Below are 12,673 nucleotides of genomic sequence, written 5' to 3' on the forward strand. Positions count from 1 at the left end.
CCTCTGCCCTCTCTTTAGGAGTTCTATGGATGCCCCTGAGTTATTCTTGGCAGTTGTATATAATATGAACTTGGTTTTGAGTTCCCAGTCTCTGTGTGATTCTGAACTCTGAATGCTCAGGTTTTCAACATCAACTCATCCCTTGACATTGAAATCCCAGCTCTTGCTAGGGTAGTGCTTTTCAAACTTTAATGTGCCAAGGGACCTTGTCAAACTGCAGATTCTGAGTCCGGAGGTCTCGAGTGGAATCTGAGAATCTGTACTCCTAACAAGCTTCCAGGTGATATTGCAGCTGCTGGTCTGGGGGCTGCCCTTGGAGTGGCAAAGCTCTAGTGTACACAGGTGTGGCTTTCTTTGACTCGCTGCCCTAAGCAGTCTCAGGCAGGAATAGTCCCCAGTTTCTGGCACCATAAATATAGATTATGACACCACCCGCCAGACCTCTTCCTATGCCACGCTAGCTCCAGGTCCAACATAAGGGCATTATTTAACCACTATCCACATGCAGAGTATGTAAGTGTCTCATTTACCTGGGGATAAATTTTCCGCTTCTGTTAATCTTCCAAATAATTGAAATTTAATCTACATTCAAAATAATTTTTGTGCCTCTAACTCTTTGTAAGACTCATTACACTTCTCCAAAGTCTTAATCAGAGACTACTAAAAATGACTGAATCTTTTATTAGTAACTCAGGGACATTATTAGTCTGAAATGCAGCGATACCATCTTGAGCTGTTGAGATCTGTTTATCCCTACCTAAAGAGGTCCTAGACTGCCATTCTTTCTGTGCTTTTGTGCACTTTTGGAAATAGTTTTTGCTTTCCTAATTCCCCAACAGACTCTCAGCTCTTTGTTCTCATTATTAGATCTCAGCTTTCCTGGCTCTAGCAGGCCTCTTTCCCTCTTCTAATTGCTGCTTTGATTCAATTATAAAAAATTAAAATAAGTGATCAAGCAATGATATTATTCAATTGTTTAAAGTAAAAGTAAAAAGACTCTTAATGAGGATATAAAGTTTCCTCCTGTTGGAAGACGCTGAAGCTTTAGTGTCTAACTTTCACTAATTTGGTAACTTAAAAGCTAATTTTGCCTTCTCTTTTATTATGGGTTGTGCTCTACAACTATGTTTTGGTTTATAGATGACTTACAATAGAATTAGCTGTGGAACTCACACAGAATTAAGATTCTAGGGCCAAGCACACATTACATGCTTATACATTAGATCCTGAGTTGAACCCAGGAGGCTGCATTTTGCAAACACCTTGGAGGCTTTCCGTGCCAAACAAATCTGAAAAACCACTATCCCTGTATAAGTGCCACTAATCAGTTGAAGATCATGGCACCTTCTTTAACTTCTCTTTACCACGTTTCCTTCATCTCCTGTCTTCTTGATTATAGTCAAGACTAACTCTTCATGCTGCATTAGAAGACTTGTTTGGCACAATTAGGAAGCTTCTTATCCCTTAATGACCCAATCTTTTCCATTTCTTGGGCGTGGAAAATTAGATGGGAAGGTACTGACTTACATATCAGGACTCCACGCCTGCTCTGTGACCCTTCAAACTTAAACGCCGACTGAGTAGAGTATCTAAGCCACAAATTCACAGGACTGCCAACAAATACAAGGTTTTCCTAGATGAAAAAAGCAGATGGACAACTTGAGGTTTAAACCGAAGCTCCTCTTGTGGATGTGAAAACAATCTCCTTTATTCAAAATATTTATCATATAGCTAACAATTACTAACCGCTGTCTGATTTTTAAGAAGTCCTCTAAAAGTGACTCATCTTTCATTCTTGTCTAAAGATGCATGAGATAGAAAAGAAAGCCAAGATTTTGTCTAAAGTAGAAAACAAGAGAGAAATCCAAAGAGAAATCCTCTGAAACAAATCATGGGAGAAGAAATTGCCCCCCCTCCCCCGCCGCCGCCGCCACCTTGTGCCTGGCCCCAGCAATTGACAGCTGCAGAAGAAAGTCACCTACTCATGGTTACCTCCACCCCCGCTTGGTTCCTGTATTACTAGACATCTTAGTACATTTTAATAAGCACCTGACTTTCCCATTGTCTACAACAATTCATTCAACAAATATGTATTGAGGACCTATGAGCCAGGCACTGGGCTAACTGTTAGTGATCCGGGAGCAAGAAAGCAGATGAAAAGCTCTGCTTTTCCTACCTTCACATTCTAGTGGGAAACACAGACAATAAACAAGGCAAAAAATCAAGTACATAATACGATAGGCAATTATAAGTGCTAAGGAGAACATAGTGAAGGGGGATGGGGATAAGAAAGGCTGGCAGGACAGTTGACATCTTAGTGTGGCCAGGAAAGGCTTCTCTGAGAGGCAAGTTTGGGGCAAATCCTGAAAGATGTGAAGATGAGCCACTTAGATGTCTGGAGAAATAAAATCTCAAGTAGAGAAGTTAGTCAGTGCAAAGGTCCTGCACTGAGATCATGGCTGGTGTTTTCATGGAAGGCTGAAGTTTGATGACCAAGGGAGAGAGTAGGAGAAGATCTCAGGCAGGAGCCTGGTAGGGATGCAGCTGATAATGTGCTGCACTACAGGTCTTAATTTATTCTTTATCCGAACCAGACAAGTCACTGGTGGGGCCCGAGCAGAGTGACAGGATCTGAATTGGCTTTAACAGGCTCACTCCACTGTTGTGTTGAGAAGAGATTAGAGAGAGATGCTTCTACCTAGAAGCCTTATGAATGGATTTAGAGGTTATTGCAATAACCTGGGCTATAGAGGAAGTGATCTCTGATTTTCTATACTGTTATCCAATTCCCAACATACCATTTTCCTGCTCACTCTTAGTTGATGGTGCAGTCCACTGGGAAATGTGGAGCAACCTAATGGAATGCCCTCACCTTTCCACCACAAACATCTTCATATCAGCCATTGTGTTGAACCTTTCTCCTTTCTTCTAACCCCGATGGAGGAAATTACCTGCTAATATAAAGATAAGTAGTAAAGGACACTGAGTGAATACTGGCTCTAGACATAGATGCTTGGAATATAATTTTGTCTCCTCCACTTAAATTCTCTGTGCCTTGGGAAACTTCCTTATAGTTTTGTGCCTCAGTTTCTTCATCTGCATTATGAGAACAATGGTGAAAATTATTTGGACAGATTGTGTGAGAACTAAAAAAATAATAACAAATATTCTTATCAATGAGAAGGGAGGCTGAGACATAGACCTTAATGAAACTCATTTCCACTTTCTGTGCATGCTCTGAAACCCCTCTTGACTCTGTACCTGAAATCCACACCCCAGTGATCAGTCTCCCTTTCTCCTGCATTTCAACATTTTCTTTCTGAGATGATCCTTCTCTTCAGTAATTAAGTCTCCCCTACCTTTAAAAAAGGGAGGGGGGTTAAGTCTTACTAGCTCAGTTTTACTATCACCTAGGAAGCCTGTTACAAAAACTGAAGCATGGATGCCATATTTGAAAGGAAAAGTGAGGCAAGGAAGGGCATGATGCAAAATAAAGTGAGGGCTTATGAAACAGCCACGCCTTTACTATTAGCTCTGAAGTGTGCAGAAGGTTATGAAACAGATATGACTGCTTGACTCTAGCCACTTCTCTGGAAAGGCTGCAAGAAGAAAATGTACCCTAATAGTCCTGAGGAGAAAGGAAGGTGAGGGGATTTGCCTAACACTCTTCTACCTCCTTTTTTCCATGGGGCAATGCATGGCCTTTGAGGAGTGAATTTCTCTCCCCTTTGGAGTTTGTGGTCTGATTCTATGAGATGCCAGAATCCACACTGGAATCTGTTAGTGTGCCTGTGGTTGTGATTCATCCAAGTTCAGAAGTGACAGGAGAAGCAGGAAAATCCTGCAGTACAACTGGTCAGCTTGTCTGCATAAACTAGCCGAGAGAGAGCCTGGTGCTCTTAGGGAAGGAGACTGGTCGGGTCCAGACAAGGAACCTGTGTTGGTCAAGAAGAATCTTTCAGTGTCCATGGAGGCTAAGGATCTGAGAGGCGGGCAGGACCAAAGGAATATGAGTCACAAAGTGTTTATGGCTGATACAGTCTTATAGGACTTCACATTTACTCCTGCCTCTTCAACGCTTTACAAACTTCTTGAAATAATAGTCTGTACACCCTTGTCTCTTCTTTATATCCTATTAACTCTGAAGTTGGGTTTCACACTAGCTCTAATTCTATATTCATCTGGCCCTCAGTATAGCCATCAATGACCTCTATGACCCTAAATTCAAATAACATTTTTCAATCCTTATCTTTTCAGAATCATTTGCTGCAAATTGATAATTTTCTTCTCCAGTCATTCTCTGCCCTGGGCTTCCAAGACCCCTTCTAGATTTCCTCCTATCCTTTTGCTTGCTGATTTCCTTCTTCTCATCTTCAGTGTTTCCTATAAGTGGTAGAGTTCCTCAGAGTTGCATTTCAGATTGTCTTCTTTCCTCTCTACATGCTCTTCCTTGATATCCCATCTGTTCTGTGGCTTTAATTACCATGAATAATCCAGAGCTGCCTCTTCCAAAAGTGCAGCTTTGACCCAATCCTCTCTTTTGAACCCTGATCCAACCGCTGACTATACGTCTTCATTTGGTGGTTTTATAGACACCTCAGACTTTCATATCTACTCAAAATTTAATGCTCAAACATGCTCAAACTTGAATTCATGCTCTGCCCCACAAAGCAGCTCCTCCTATAGTTAACTCTTCTTTTCAGTAAACAATTCAATCACCCATCTCATTATTAGACCAGAAATCCGGAATCATCCTTGACTCCTCTGTCTCCCTCTCTCCCTGTGTTACTAATAATCACCAAGTCTCGCAAATTTTACTTTCAGAATCTTTCTTGAATTCATCTAGTTCAGTCCATTTCTGCCCAGGGTCAAGCTGTCTTTTTTTTTTGCCTGTGTGAAAACAATGACCTTATCGTTAGTTTCCTCTCATGGGCTGCTCTAATCAATTTGTCACACTGCAGCAAAAGTGTTCTTTTCAAAAATCTTTCCTAGGCCCTACACCCACCTTCCAGTAATAACTTCCCTTGCCTCTCTTCTTCCCAGTTGATCAGAATAAGCTCTCGTAAGTACCTGCAATCTACATTCCCTGTTTCCCATCTCCTAATCATAACTGGCTCATTCCAAAAGCATTTCCACTTCCTGTAGCTCCCTTTCTCTTCTCCAGTTCTTCCCAGTGAAACTCAAAAAATTTCTCTTATAATTGCAGTCTGCATTTTCTCATGATAGTTCCCAATCTGCTAATCATGCACTAAACTGTCCCAAGATGGCTTCCATCCACATTGCCTGCTGAGATGTCACGAAATCCATGGAGGCCTTTTAAAGGCCTCATCTTATTTCACCTCATAGCAGCTTTTCAGAGTGTAGGTTTTTCTCCACTATGCTTGAGACACTCTTCCTTTTTCTTTGTCAAGAGATTTTAATCTTATCTTTCTGAAGTTCCTTTTGTTTTTGTAGAGTCCATCCTTCACCTAACAATTAAATGTTAGAATCACTTTCTTCCTTTTCAATTTTATCCATTGCAGTTACTTTACATGGTAGTGTATACATAACATACAATAAATTCACATATCTAACTCCTGCTGTTTCTCTTATCTTCAGATAGATATGTGCATGTAGCTACTTATATCTCCTCTTGAATACCCGAAGAGGACCTGAAACTCAACATCTTCAAAACCAAACTTATAAATGCCCTTCTAAAGTGTTGTATATTTTTATTTTCTTTATTAATGTGAATGGCACCACTGTTGTGTGAATTTTGCAAATCAGAATCAGCAACATTTTATTCTTCAGTTGTTGATTCAGTACTTCTTGATGTCATATCAATATGATCTTCTGCATATCTCCTTAAATAATGTTTTCTTTCACGTGGCATGAGCAACTCACTCCCCTGTGTTGAATAATTCCCTGAAAATTTTGGGCCCCTATGATAAAGTTCAATATCCTTATTGTGGCAGGCTTTGCATGACCCATCTATCTGATTCCTCCTTGTGCTACCTCCTTCTTGCTCTTTTCTCTCTGGCCACAATGATCTATTTTCCTCTGCCTTGTAGGCAATAAGATTCTTCTCTTTCTGGACCTTCACAATTTCCCAATACTCTCTTTGCCTATCTAAGAAGACTCACTCATCTTCTGGGTCTTAATTTAATGTCTAGTCTTCATTCTAAATTATTAGAAGAGGTTTCCTAGTTATATATTTTCACTGCATAATTTACATTTCTCTTGAAATTCTCATTACAACTTTAAACAATCATTTTAATGATTCAATATTTATAATTGTATATTTTAATTTTTTTAATCTCCCCAATACATTATTTTTTTTCTACTGTACAGCATGGTGACCCAGTTACACATACATGTATACCTTCTTTTCTCTCACATTATCATGCTCCATCATAAGTGACTAGACATAGTTCCCACTGCTACACAGCAGGACCTCATTGCTAATCCATTCCAAAGGTAATAGTCTGCATCTTTTAACCCCAAGCTCCCAATCCATCCCACTCCCTCCCCCTGCCCCTTGGCAACCACAAATCTACTCTCTAAGTCCATGATTTTCTTTTATATGGAAAGGTTCATTTTTGCCATATAATAGATTCTAGATGTAAGTGATATCATATGGAGAACAGCATGGAGGTACCTTAAAAACTATACATGACCTTGAAATTAGTATACACAGATAAAAGATTCTGAGGTATAAACTTCATTAGCTTTGTGGTAGATCTGCCTCTGTCCCCAGATCTGTCTCTAGTGAAAGTTTCATCTGTGAGTCCATGGTGTTTCATGCAGAATGAGGACTGGAGGCAGGACAGTAGATGGTGAGGAAGTCTGGTCTCCTGTTGAGCAGAGGTTCCACATGGCCTCTTACAGAGCCATTTGTCCTGAGCCTCATATTTTGTCTTCTAGATCTTTGCCTCTTAGAATGTCAAAGGAGAAAAATATGTTTAGTATAGGAAGTGCTTCCATTTTCACTAGTTCACTTCATGATGAACATGAAGAAAATCAGCAAAAGGAATAGGCACTGCTCTTCCAGTGACACCCATGCAGAACTGTCACAGAACCATGGTGTGGTTGGGCCACAGTGGCTCAGCATCTGGCTTTCAGTTTTGTAAACTCAGACTTGTCAGATCTGGAGAACTAAAGCAAGCTAGTTGTATTCAAAGAAACTGGCTATATAAAAACACAAATAGTAATTTGCTAATTTAATAGAACATAATTTCTGCTAAGGAGCTGAGAACTTATGGGTCAACATGGTTTTGGTTTTTTTTTTTGTTTGTTTGTTTGCTTGTTTCCCAACAGAATTCTACTTGGGTGCAAAGCTGTAGTTAGAAGATTATTTGGACATCATAAAACAAAGCATGGCATTATCAAATTGATTAGAAAGGATGCCATTCTAATATAATCATACCTCGGTCATCATGTCTCAAATTTGAGTGTTCACAAAAACACCTCAGCCAGATATAAAGGAAAAAAAAATCTAAAGCCACTTAAAATATAACCATTACTTCAAGATTTGGAGGGATTTTATTCTTGTTCTATAAATTAGAATGCAAATATAAGGCAATCAAAAAGGGAATTCATGAACAATTATTCAAGGCAGTTTGGAATTTTGGAACTTTAAGGGCTCAAAATTATAAAAATTAATTATGTCTATCCATAGTCTGGACTCACTGCTTCTTGAAAAGATCAAGCCAGGTTTAATTAGCTGTGAGTTTGACAATATAATTGGAATTTATATTTTAATTTAAAGTAGTAAAAATTCTGTCCAAGTGAGTATCTGAGATATTGTTGCTGCTTTTTAAATCTTCATTATACTGATGTTGAGAAGGCCTGCCAGAGTCAGTTAGAAACACTTATAAATTCTTGAAGCTAAGACTTTTGGAATGGATGCTAAGAGTGAGGACTAGGGAAAGCAGTTGGTTTCTTTTAAATAATAGCAAGGAAACATTTATAAATCTTTTCTATAATGATTTAAATCTGTAATCATTTACTGTGGGTGACCAACAGAATCACTGGTGTGTGTGTGTGTGTGTGTGTGTTTATATTTATTTTTATTTTTATATGTTTTATCATATGTATGCCTGGTTCCCACCTTGGATTTACTAAATAGAAATTTTATGGATAAGGCCTAAACATACATTTTTTTTTTAAATTCCATAGGGTGATTCTGATATAAAGATTCATGGATAACTGTGGGCAAAACTACAGTGTCAGACCAATCCAGGATATAAGAATCTGAAACCTCCTGAGACAGGAAATTTGGATTCTATGGTTGGAAATGTACTCAGATGTAACACTCATCTGCTTGTGAAAGTCATTACTATGTCATTTCCTCCTACCAAAGTCTAGATTTGAAAGAATGGGTCGAATTGTGTCCCAGCTTTGTTGTTCATCCAAGATATTTTTATCTTTAGTTATACAGGATGAGAAAATACTAAGCCAGAGCTAATTTAATGAAGTTGAAGACATTTATAAATAATTTTATTTGGTGATGAAATGGAAATGATTTATTTTGAGAAGCTTGGTACAAAAACCATTTACATTTTTCTAAAATTGCAAGGCAAGACATTTAATAATGGCCATGTCCTTAATAATTAACATCCTGTTCCTAAAATTATTTGTATTACTTCATGAAATATATTCTTATTTTTGGAAAAATTTTCTAAAAATGTATCTTAATTTTATATAGCAATTAATAGATTTTAAGATACTTTCATTCAAATCATCTTTAATTTTTCAAACAGTACTATCAACTGGATAGTTTCAGAACTAAGAACCGTCATTGTCAATTTATAGATGAGTAAACTAAGACTCAAAGAAAAAGTTATGTCTATCCTAGTGTTATGCAGTAGGACTGGAATGTGAGGAGTATCAACTGCTTTGGGTAATTTATGTAAGAATTATTTTGATAGCCTCATGATGGAATCATTTTTCCCTCCATTTTAAAGATGAGAAAATAAGGATTATAAGACTATTAACTTGCCCTTAGTTGCATAAAGAAAATGACAGAGCTCAGACTGTATACCACCAAAGCCCACGTTCTCATGATATACTAAGTCCTTTAGGTAACGTGTTAACCCACGAATTTCTACCAGCCTATCTGGACCTCTTCCCTCCCTACCCACCTCCTAGACCAATCGGTGAACTTTCAGTTGGATCTAGAAAACTTTGTTGTTTTCGTTGCATTTCATTGCTGCAGGTACAAATGGAGCAGATAAATATGGGGGAGAAAATAAGACCCGCTATAAGAACTTCCTAAATGGCTAGGGTCAGAGCTGAGAAATCAATCTAGTTGATGTAAAAATTTAATCATTTTGCCTCAGGCACTATGCTAAGCTATAGGTATAGATGACCAAGACAAATGCTCTGCCATTGAGAAGTTTCCGATCTAACGTGGGATGTTAATGATGTCGGAAATGTGTGACCAATTTAGTCTTAATTCTATCAAATCAAGATTTTCAAGAGAAGCCAATAAGTAGACTCTATTGTTCAGAATAGTCTTCAGTAACAAAATAAACCTGAAATCTTGTGGCTTAATACAACAAATATTTAGGTGCTGCTTGTGCAAATTCAGAACAGATCTATAGTGTTGGAAGTGCAGAGCTGTGTTCCACAGAGTCACCCAGGAACCCAGCCTACTCTTTGGGTGATCCATAGTCTCAAAGATTTCCAAGAAAGGGAAACAAAAACCATAGAGGAGTCACATCTGCTTTTCTATGCATTGTCCTGCAAGTAACACATGTTACTTTTGCTTAAAGCCTCTGGCCAGAACTAGCCACATGAAATGAATACCTAAAATGGAGAGCTGGACATTGATTAAGCTATAAAAACCTTGGCTACCAATTTCAGCCCATTTTGACAAGAGTCAGGGTGGAGGGTATAGAACATCACAGTCTGAGAACTCCCTCCACAGGTTGGTAGAATGTTGACCTGAGATACAGCATCCATGGGGAAATGAAACTAAAACACCAGAACGTAGAGGCTGTTGTGAAGGGCACTGACTGGATCCTAGAAGGGAATGACCAAGCAAGATTGGGAATGAAATAGAGAAAGAACAAGCAGCAGTTTCCTGAACCCCAGAAAAGAGCCCAGGAGCCATTAATAAGGTAACTCTTTCACTGGGTTATGTGTAAAGTGTAGTTTATTAAGAGGAATGAGCCAGTACAGATGCTCCATTTCTAACTCTAAGTTTATATGTTTCTATGAATGTCAGAAAGCTCTGCCTGCTGTTGGCTTTCTTTATTTGGAAAAAAAGAGAGAGAGAAGGAAAAAAAAAAAACAGTTCTTAGACAATGAAGTTCAACTTCCATTTGTCTGGACGTTTGGAAGGGAGAAATAAATAAATCACCTCATCATGCTCTTAGATTGTTTCAGATCTGGTCCCGTGAAAGATTCCTTTGTGTATTACGAAATGGCCATAGAGAGAAACAATGCAAAAAGAGATTTGGGAAACTGAGAGTAAGGACTAAAATGGGTAGGAAAAGGAGTAAAACATGAGTAGGTAAATTAGTAAAACTGGAGTGAAAACACTTAGATGCCATCCACTTATGTCACACTTTTGTATGAACATATCCGCAGAAAATCCCTGGCATATACGACTTGCTCAATTTTTATTAGGTGTCATTTGACATAAGAAAATGATATTTCCCTAAGATATTATTTCTGGCACACCAAAAATAGGACATCTGAGGAGAAATCTTGGATGTAAGGTATGTGGTAATAGCTGAACTAAATGGAAAGTTGAGTAAATAATGAAGTACTTTCTATTTGTCTATTTATTTCCGAGTTCATTTATATATTCCAGAATCCCAAGGAAGTAATCATACCTGTGCTTCATTAGATATAAATCAATTATATTCCATCTTATTCCCCCCAAAATCTGACGTCCGTACTACGTAGGAGGTCTCGTTGTAGCTCAGCAGGCTAAGAACCCAACATGGTATCTTTGAGGATGTGAGCTCGATCCTTGGCCTTGCTCCGTGGGTTAAAGATTGGTGTTGCCATGGTTGTGAGGTAGGCTGGCAGCTGCAGCTCCGATTTGACCCCTAGCTCTGGAATTTCCATATGCCACAGGTGAGGCCATAAAAAGAAAAATAATATGTATATGAGCTACATGATTAATGGGCAAAACACTTAAGCTTGGTTTTGTACACAAAAAAAGTCTATTTATGACAGTGATTTCCAGAGCTTCTGAAGGCAGATAAGGATGAAAAATGGTGGTTGAACTTTTTTAATAAGAAGAGTGGTCCAACAGGAGGACCGCCCTTCAGAGCACTGAGCTCCAGTCATTTCAACGGTTGACATGCAAGCTCATTCATCATTTGCCAAGGGGATTCCTGACAAATGATAATATTATCTAAGAATTTGTACAAAAGCAGCTTTTTGTATATCTTATCTATGAACTTCTGTGCTTTTATGATTCCCCCCATGCATATCTTCCTATAACAAGACTTAAGAGATTGAACCCTATCAAGTTAGGGAGTTGGTATGAAGTATGAGAATTTTCTTTATATACTGAAGTGTAAAATTGTAATGGACCACGGCCGAATGTAAAAGATAAGCTCTTTGGAAGTTCAAAAGTCAGCTTGCCATGTCTTCTTTTCATTTGAGCAATAATGAAATAGCACCAGCCCTGGGCCACTGGGTGTTGATTACTAGAAACATGGTAAGTGAGGACGTTACTGGCCTAACTTTGGCCAAATGGCTGGGCCGACTCACTGTTTCTTTGTTTTGTTTCATTTTTTAACAAGTTTTATTGAAGTATAGTTGATTTATAAGCTTATAATAATTTCTGCTGTACAACAAAGTGATTCAGTTCTATATGTACACACATCCATTCTCTTTCAGAGTATTTTCCCACATAGATTATCAAAGACTGTTAGATAGAGTTCTCCGTGCTATACAGCAGATCCCCACTGGCCAATCATTCCATATACCTAAGTATGCATATGCTAATCCAAACCCCCAGTCCATCTCTCTCTACCACCTGTCCCCTTTGGTAACCATAAGTTTTTCAAGGTCTGTGAGTCTGTTTCTGTTCTACAAATAAAGTTCATTTGTAACCTTTTAAATTTTATTTATTTATTTTTGCTTTTTTTTTTTTTTTTTTTTTCCCTAGGGCTGTACCTGTGGCATATGAAAGTCCACAAGCTAGGGATCAAATCGGAGCTACAGCTGCCGGCTTACACCATAGCCATAGCAACGCAGGATACAAACCACATTATCGACCTACACCACAGCTCATGGCAACACTGGATCCTTAACCCACTGAGCAAGGCCAGGGATTGAACCCTCATCCTCATGGATACTAATTGGTTTTGTTACCACTGAGCCATGATAGGGACTCCCTATATCCTTTCTGTTGTTGTTCCACATATAAGTGATATCATATGATGTTTGTCTTTGACTGTCTGCCTTAGTTCACTTAGTGTGATAATCTCTAGTTCCATCTATATTGCCTCAAATGGCATTATTTCATTTTTATGGCTGAGTAATATTCCATTATATATGTGTACCACATCTTTATCCTCTCCTCTGCCGATGAACATTAGGTTGCTTCCATGTCTTGGCTATTGTAAATGGTGCTGCAATGAACATTAGGGTGCATGTTTCTTTTCAATTGTGGTTTTTCTCTGGATAGATGCCCAGGAGTGGCATCATATGATAGTTTTGATTG

Source organism: Sus scrofa, chromosome 8 (assembly GCF_054392235.1).
Source record: "Sus scrofa isolate SSC_HxYL_T2T_F1_AM1 chromosome 8, Sscrofa_HxYL_maternal_Yorkshire_Landrace_v2.0, whole genome shotgun sequence".
Classification (NCBI taxonomy): domain Eukaryota; kingdom Metazoa; phylum Chordata; class Mammalia; order Artiodactyla; family Suidae; genus Sus; species Sus scrofa.